General features: G+C 38.3%; 1 long non-coding RNA gene across 4 annotated transcripts; it reads left to right on the plus strand.

Annotated features, from left to right (window-relative positions):
* Positions 1-55: 55 nt before the first annotated feature.
* Positions 56-5,392, plus strand: LOC101857524. Of its 4 annotated transcripts, none has more exons than XR_221089.3 (4): positions 56-135; positions 1,675-1,759; positions 3,194-3,313; positions 5,230-5,392. It is a non-coding gene; the product is annotated as an uncharacterized LOC101857524 (long non-coding RNA). The 4 variants fall into 4 exon arrangements; XR_001185357.2 differs by having other exon boundaries at positions 103-146; XR_001185358.1 differs by lacking the exon at positions 56-135 and adding an exon at positions 184-202.
* The last annotated feature ends 2,449 nt before the right edge of the window (positions 5,393-7,841 follow it).

Consider the following 7,841-nt stretch of genomic DNA (forward strand, 5'->3'; position numbering starts at 1 on the left):
CCTTTGCCACTCAGCGTCATTAGTCACAAAGTGAGCCTGTGTACAATCATGTGTACGGAGACAAGCCCTAGCTAGTTTCGTTATTGTCGAGTTACTTCCGTTCTTTGCATTCATTTTGTTGTTGGACACAACGAGGTTTGTCGAGGGTACCAAGAACTAGAAAGACTACTCTGTCGTCTGCTTTTACACCCTGATCTGAACTGTACAAGTTTTGATAATTGTCATAAATGATTGAGAAAATTGTCCCAACACTTGAGAAGTAGATTTATTTGTCCTTATGTTCACAGTAAAGTACACGTTCGTCCTTGGTCCATGACCATGATTCGCACCATGGCCATTGCCAATCATCCGGCTTTGCCATCATTCTTCATCTTCGTCATCTTCTACTTTACTTTACTTTGACAACTTAGTTTTCTGTATTATTCGATATAGATCTAGATCTAGATTCTAGATCTAGATCTCTATTGAGCCTGAAATGTAAAATTTGGTGATCAAGGGAAACATTATAGTTATAGGGCCTCTATGCCATGCTCTGATTATAAATAAAATTGGCCGGCTCTATTTCTCCGAACACACTCTGGAAAATTTAACTCTATTTCTCCGCACGGTTTACATTCTCGAGATTTGTTGGTTATTTACGAATGGAGTGGCCCGTGTGTGTGTGTATAAGGTGTGAACGGGTGTCATGAAGGGATTTTTTTTGCTTACATTACATACATGAAGAATTATAATTTTAGTTTCAGAGTTTTTGCTTAGACTTTAGAGGTGACTAAATGCAAAATAGATCTAGATCTAGGTTACTGTCAAAGTCGAGCAGTCTTGTCAAGTTTTCTTGCAGTACTTTTATTTGAAGGCATTTTCAAATGAAATATATTCTGGGAACGTTGCCCTAACCACAATTGAAATATCTGAATATTCAGACATTCTTTTTAAAAATCTCTAGATCTAGATCTAGATTCTAGCTCTAGAAATTGAATTCGATTTTTTTTAAATACTTCCTCCCAGTCCTTGCAGAATGGCAGAATGAAAGATGATGCTGAAATAATCTCAAATAACCAAAAAATCTTGAGAACGAAAACCGTTCGGATAAATAGAGGTTAACTTTATTTTCCAGAGCGTTCTGAGAAATAGTCACTTCGTTATAAGGGAATTATCTGCCTCTTTAGAGTAAAATGCAATTTTCAAGCCCATAGCGAACAGATTTTCAGGTCTTTTATTTTTTCTTATAAATGTGATAAAAACATGTAGTAGTGTAGCCTGCATTATGAAATTCATTTATAATGGAACATTTCCATGTCATGCCGATATGTCATGCTAGACTGTAGAAGAAATGATTATCAAAAGTCTTTTTAAGTAATTAATTATTTAATGTAGTGGTGACAATATATGCTTACCCCACTGCCTTTGGTCTGTTTTTTAAATGATCAGTACATACTAGCTTGTTCTTAGAATGTCTGGTTTCCAACTTCACCTTAGTGTCAATCTCACACCTGAATTTTTTTTTTCAAGTTTGGCACTTAACGTGCCAAAAAATAAATAAGGTATGATGAAACATTTTAAGTGTAAGAGAGGGAATCTTTGAATCCTATTCTGAGTATTACTATTCTCAAAACTATGGGCGACATCGGCGGATTAGAACCCTGTCATTCTAAAAGCATTCTGTATCTTTCACAGATTTCCTAACTTGACTGACAATGGCGGAGAATGAAGGAGGAACTGTAAACTTTGTGAAGAGCCTGTGGAATGACCCTTTCAGATGGTGAGTTTCTTAAGTTACTACATTTCTCTTTAGATTTCTCCTGGAATCTACATAAATCGTATATATATATATATATATATATATATATATTAGAGAGAGCACAGAGCTTCTCTTTAGAAATACTGTGGTTGCATTCCTGTAAGAAGTGTCGCTGGTTAGTGGGTTCTTTGAAGTGGCTCGGCTAAATGCTTCTTTTTCTGTGTCAACAGATATACATTCTAATGTTGGGGGTTTTTTGTTTGGGGGCGGGGGTGCTATTTTGTATGTGGGTTTATGAAATACTGGAGTTTTGGTACTGTGGTTAAAAAATGTTTTTTGCCATTGCATGCAGAATAAGTTCAATAATCAACTCCGAAACAGGAACTTTTATATAATTATATACTGTGATATAATTGTATCCCTCTCTTTCCAGCTTGACCCTGACAGTCAGCGTCCATAGTAACCAAAAAAATGTAGTTCACAAAGATGTCATTAATCTGTACACATCAGAGTAGATGTTTGTGTGTTGTACCACTTCTCTTGGTTATTAAACCCACAAAACACACCACCATTTACATCACTGTAGCGGATGGTGAGCAGATGCTTTGTTGTGGCTTACGTCTTCTCTCCTATTAAACGTCTATTATCCTTAGCTGTCCTACCTTTCCTTGAAACACCTCTAATCTTCAGCAATTATATAACTTATTTGTGTTGCAAGTGCTGTAAAACTCAAATCTCTTACTAAAACTAAAAAAGCTAAATTTCTGAAACACCATCAATTTTAGAATATAGATTCTAGTGTAGTATTTATCTTATGTTACCTTTCACTTCCTACGGCATAGATCTCGTGGATCCCCGGGCGCCCGGCGACTGCTGTGTGTTGTCTCTGTTACTGTTAAGACTGACGCTCTCTCTTCTCACGTTGAGTTTTTACTTTAGTCTCCAGTCGATCTTGTTTGTACTCATCAGTGCACGGGGAAAAACTGCTACCCGTGCACAACCAATTGGCCAGAAAGTCGCCCCCAAAACTGGTAAAGTTTTGGAGACGTGAAAGGCTAAAATATTGGCCCTACACTAGTGTGTAAATATCGGTCATCAGATTCTTCTTCTTCGTCAAGTGCAGGGTCTGAAACAGCCATCAGCGGAGCGGTCATGGTGCGCCACTGACTCTTCTGCTCACATGCTCTCACAAAACCCACACCTTCTCGCTCTTTTCCTCTTGCCCATTTGACGAGATTCTCTCTGTAGGTTATTCTTAAATCTTAAGCGTACCCTTTCTTCTTTTTTGCAAACATCACAATAAATGCAGCCAAAAACTGTTGAAAAAGGCCACCCATTGTTGAGGAGAAAAGTTAAAAGTGGTTGTCTTAGACAGGTGGCCATTAGGGCAGGTTCAGCTGTAGCTCTATTTACCGTTGCCTTATGATCATAATTTTGTATTGTTTCGGTTCACAGGCAGCTGGTGAAAAGTGTTTCCCTGTTTGCTGTTGGTGTCTTCTTTGCCAGAGAAATGGCTGCAGCGAGCGCAGAACCACTGTCATGAAACTGAGCATTGAGTGAGGATCAGAGTGAACGGTACATTATTTTTGTTACTTTTTTTTGGTAAATTCTACAGTCGACCGGGCTCGATTTGATCTTGGATTGAGTTGATCTTTTTCTTGGGTCCGAGCACCTCTTCTTCTTTACAGTTCCCAAGGGTTAAGTTGAACGTCCTATAAGTTGATCTGTTTTTCACTTTCCCAACGACATCAACTCATCCCTTGTGGACTATATTTACTTTTATGCGCCTCTGTTCCTTCTATAAATCCAATTAAGATTTTTTTAATATCTATGTGTTTTAACATTCCTAAAAAGCCCCCAAAAATTTCCAACTGGCACAGTAAATTATTAGTATTATCTTTTCTTATTTTTCTTTTATAATACACCACTGTAAAATGTCTTTCTCAGTGAGATGCATGGACATCAGCGAAGGTACCGGTAATGCTCCAGAATGAATTGGTTGGACTGCTGCTATATCAGTTTGCTTGTACTTTTTTCACTGAAGTTGCTTGAATAAGCAAAAACAAATAAGAGATTTTATTTTATGTTGGTTTACGACTGTTTTCAGATTGTTTGTTTGGCTTAAAAAAGCAGACTTTGCTGTATCATTATCCTTGAAGCTGAAGTCAAAATTTACACAGCCTGAAGTAGTGAATTCCTCTAACGTCCTTGTACACAAGAGCACAAAAACCATTGTCACGTTTAGACATTCCGTTGCTTTATTATTCACTTTTTTAAACCAAAGTTTTCCGACCAGCTGTGCAGGCGTGAAATAATCCACCCTGGGGCCATGGTGCTGTGTCCCCTCTGGTGGCACTAGACTCATTATCTCTTTGTATGCTGAGTGCTTCAGCAGTGAACTCCCCTCATATACTGGGCAATTTTGTTATGGCAACATAAAATTAAGTCTACCCTGGAAAATCAATGAAAACTAACGGGCTCAGTGGCTGTTTGTGCAGTAAAAATGCCTCCTATAAAATTTCCCATGATGCATCACAATTAGTTCAAATAACTTGGAATAGTTTAGATAGAGTAATTCTTTCTATATAAAGATAGCGAGGCAGAATGTGAGAATACTTGTCACTAGTATGTGGGCAGTGCCCAGGTTTCTCCAGTATTCTTGTCAGTAGCACGCAATGAGTTAAGACCATGAGTCAAAATGAAGGACTTTCAGAGAGGAGGAGAAAATCTTTACATTTTGTAAGGTTCTCTGACTAGCAAGAGTCCCATGTTGGTCATCATTTTATTCCTCCTTCCCTCCTAAACAACATGTGGGCTCTCCTCAGTTTGACAACAAATGCAGCTCAAATTGTCCAAGGCGGTCACTCATATTTCGGTTTTATTTACTAAAAGAGGTTAAGGAGAGCCAGTATTCTCAGCGTTTGTCTTCTGTTTAACCCCATGTTAACTGCGTTTTTTAAAGATATGTGAGCCATCGTGGTGAAATCAGATGCTCGTCAAAATAATGAAATCAAAGAAACTGGCATTTTTTCCTCTCCTTGGGCAATTCTTGTCGATTTTTATTTTTTAGTCTCAACTCCTTTTCAGTCCATTTAAAACCACATTTGTTTGTGAATTTTACTGGAAAATGTTGATTAAAGGCTAAAAATGTAAATTTGTATTTTCCACGGACACTACAGCTTTGTAAGTCATCAAACTTTGGTGGTCAATTTCTCTCTAATTTTGCCCCTGATACAAGGCAACCCCCACCTCCTTTAATCGCAAATATCTCAATCTATTCTAGATAAATGGGGGTTTTTTTCACGAAATGCGAGATAAAAATAGACAAACTTTAAAACAATACAACAACTCCATATGCCCAAAAATTGACAAGGGCCTGATTCCACTATGCCGTGACACATATTTTTGTTTGCAAATGAAATTTGGTAAAATCCCAGCCCTGTAACACCCTTATTGAATTTAGGACTACTTTTGTTATTGTTGTTTTTCAGGTTCAGAGAATGGTTCCTGTGCGTGAGTCAACTGTGTGTGTATGTCACCGAGGTATGACAAGGGAAGACACTGAGCAAGATTTCTAACTTGTGTGAGCATAAAAGTTTAAGCTTTGAGTGACAAGCTTAGCATCGGAACAATAAACTTTACAACTTGACTTTCTGTTTTGTTTTGACTTCATTTTGTTGGTAGCCTACATGTATGTGTTTCCGTGTGTATGTACGAGGGTGGTTGGTGTGTTCTCCTGTGTGGTTTGCTCTTTCTTTCTTATCAAACATCTATCATCCTTATCTTCTCTTTGGGTGGTTGCCGTCAGAGTAGTCCTTCAATGGATTCCTGCCCACACTGGGATACCGGGAAATGAAAGAGCTGATGCTCTGGCAAAGAAAGGAGCTAGCCTCCCTCAGCCTGAAATTCCTACGAATTACACCACCTGCTGCCAAATGATCAAGTCAAACCTCAAGGAAGAGTGGATGAATGATTGGGCCACAGGTACGACAGGAAGGAGGATGTATGGCCACATGAATAAACCACTGGTCAAAGAACCAATCAATGAGTTGAGGAGGGGAGATCAATCCATAATCTTCCAACTTAGAACACAACATGTACCCCTCAACCAACATCTCAACCGAATTGGAGTAAAGCAGTCTGCTGCCTGCCCACTATGTGACTACCCCTCAGAGACAGTGGAACATCATCTGTTCTTCTATAGAAAACTAACTGATTTAAGGGGATGTTTTCCCAAGCTACCCCACACATCTAATTGCCTCTACTCCTCAAGAAAACAATTAGAACAAACATGCAACTATTACCGAATGGCATCATGCAGAAGAGTTAACGCTCAGATGCTACTGGATAGCTAACAACAACAACAAACATCTATTGTCCTTATCTTCTCTTTGGGTGGTTGCTGGGTGCTCTGGTGTGGTTTGCTCCTTCTTTCTTATCAAACATCTATTGTCCTTATCTTCTCTTCTTCTTCTGTTGTTTGTATGCCACTGCTACTCTCTAGAAACATCTCTAATTTTCGGCACTTGATTGCGGCGGAAAACTCTTTCTAAAACTCATGCTCATATAAATTCTGCTTTCATTATCTGTGTTGAAAGGGGGGGGGGGACCTATACCGGTCCGGCCATTCAGAGGTAGTAATAGTAATACTTGTTGTTTGTTTTGTTTTTTCTTTTTTTTGGGGGGGGGTTAGACACTCACAAGTAGCTGTCTTTTGTCGGTAGTGTAGATGTCTTATGCTCGCATCAAACATGGTAGGCGGGCTGCCTCGATCCTGCCTGTCAATATCAGAGTCAACTCTGGCTGAGAAATATATAGATAGATAGATAGATAGATATACAGGCAGCCAGGCAGGCATACAATGTATGTATATATGTACATACATACATAAACACACACACACAATTTACAAACATGTGTGCCTGCACGCACAGTGAAGGAGAGAAATAAAGAAAAACTTTTTTAAAAACTCTCAACTAAAAAAAAATTGTTGACAAACAAAAAGCCATTTCCCAAACACAACACACAGCTTTGTAAAGTCATGTCTTGAAATCTATTCAAATTACAAGAAAAACCAAATAATTCACAAAAATTTACAAAATAAAGTAGCCCTACACAATGATACATCAGCTTGGAAGAAAACATTTTCAGATTGACAGTCCATGTACAGTGTGGTACAAGTTTACCTTAGTACGTAGGTATGTACATGTATTAGTCTACATCATTTCCTCAACCTCCACACACTGGGTACAGTTCTAGCTTAAAACATTGATATATTTATAAATATATATATATATATATATATATAGAGAGAGAGAGAGAGAGAGAGAGAGAGAGAGAGAGAGATAGACAGACAGATAGATAGATAGATAGATGGAGGGATGGATGGATAGATAGATAGAGCATGCTCTTGAGCGTGGATATGCGCTATATAAATGCCATTATTATTATTATTATTAAAAATCCAGCAACATCCACATCGTGCTTGTCCTCCACCAATTGGCCCAGGCAGCTCGACAACTTTAGTATTTATAAAATTACACCTTGTTTAACAAGGTCCATGACGGTGAAAAACAGCAGGAAAAAAGTTGAAAAAGTCTTGTGAACTGTTGGAAACTGTCTCTGGTCCTCCCATTTCTGACAGCGAGGCTCCAATTGTGTCAGCGACTGGAAATGTGGCCGGTGAAGGTGCACGGGCCAGTGCTAGGATCATCTTTGGACAAGGAATTGAGGACGATAGAAATGATGGCAAATAAATTTTAGCAAACAACTTGGGTTTATAATGGCACATAATGTCGACATAAGAACGTCACTTGACAAGTAACTGAATACGACAGAAATGATTTGCAAGTAAACTTTAACAAACACTTTGGGTAGGCCTATACTTGTATAGGCTTAGGACATGACATAAGAACATCACTGGAAAAGTAACTGGAGACGATAAAAATGATGGCAAATAAACTTTAGCAAACAATTTGGATTTATAATAGGCGTCGGGTTAAGGGATAGATCTATCTTAGGACAAGTAACTGTGGATGTCAGAAATAAATCATAGCAAATCAACATATGCAAAAATAAAATTGAAATATTAGAATAGATAGAT

The sequence above is a fragment of the Aplysia californica genome, unplaced genomic scaffold (genome assembly GCF_000002075.1).
Source record: "Aplysia californica isolate F4 #8 unplaced genomic scaffold, AplCal3.0 scaffold00946, whole genome shotgun sequence".
In the NCBI taxonomy this organism is placed as follows: Eukaryota; Metazoa; Mollusca; class Gastropoda; order Aplysiida; family Aplysiidae; genus Aplysia; species Aplysia californica.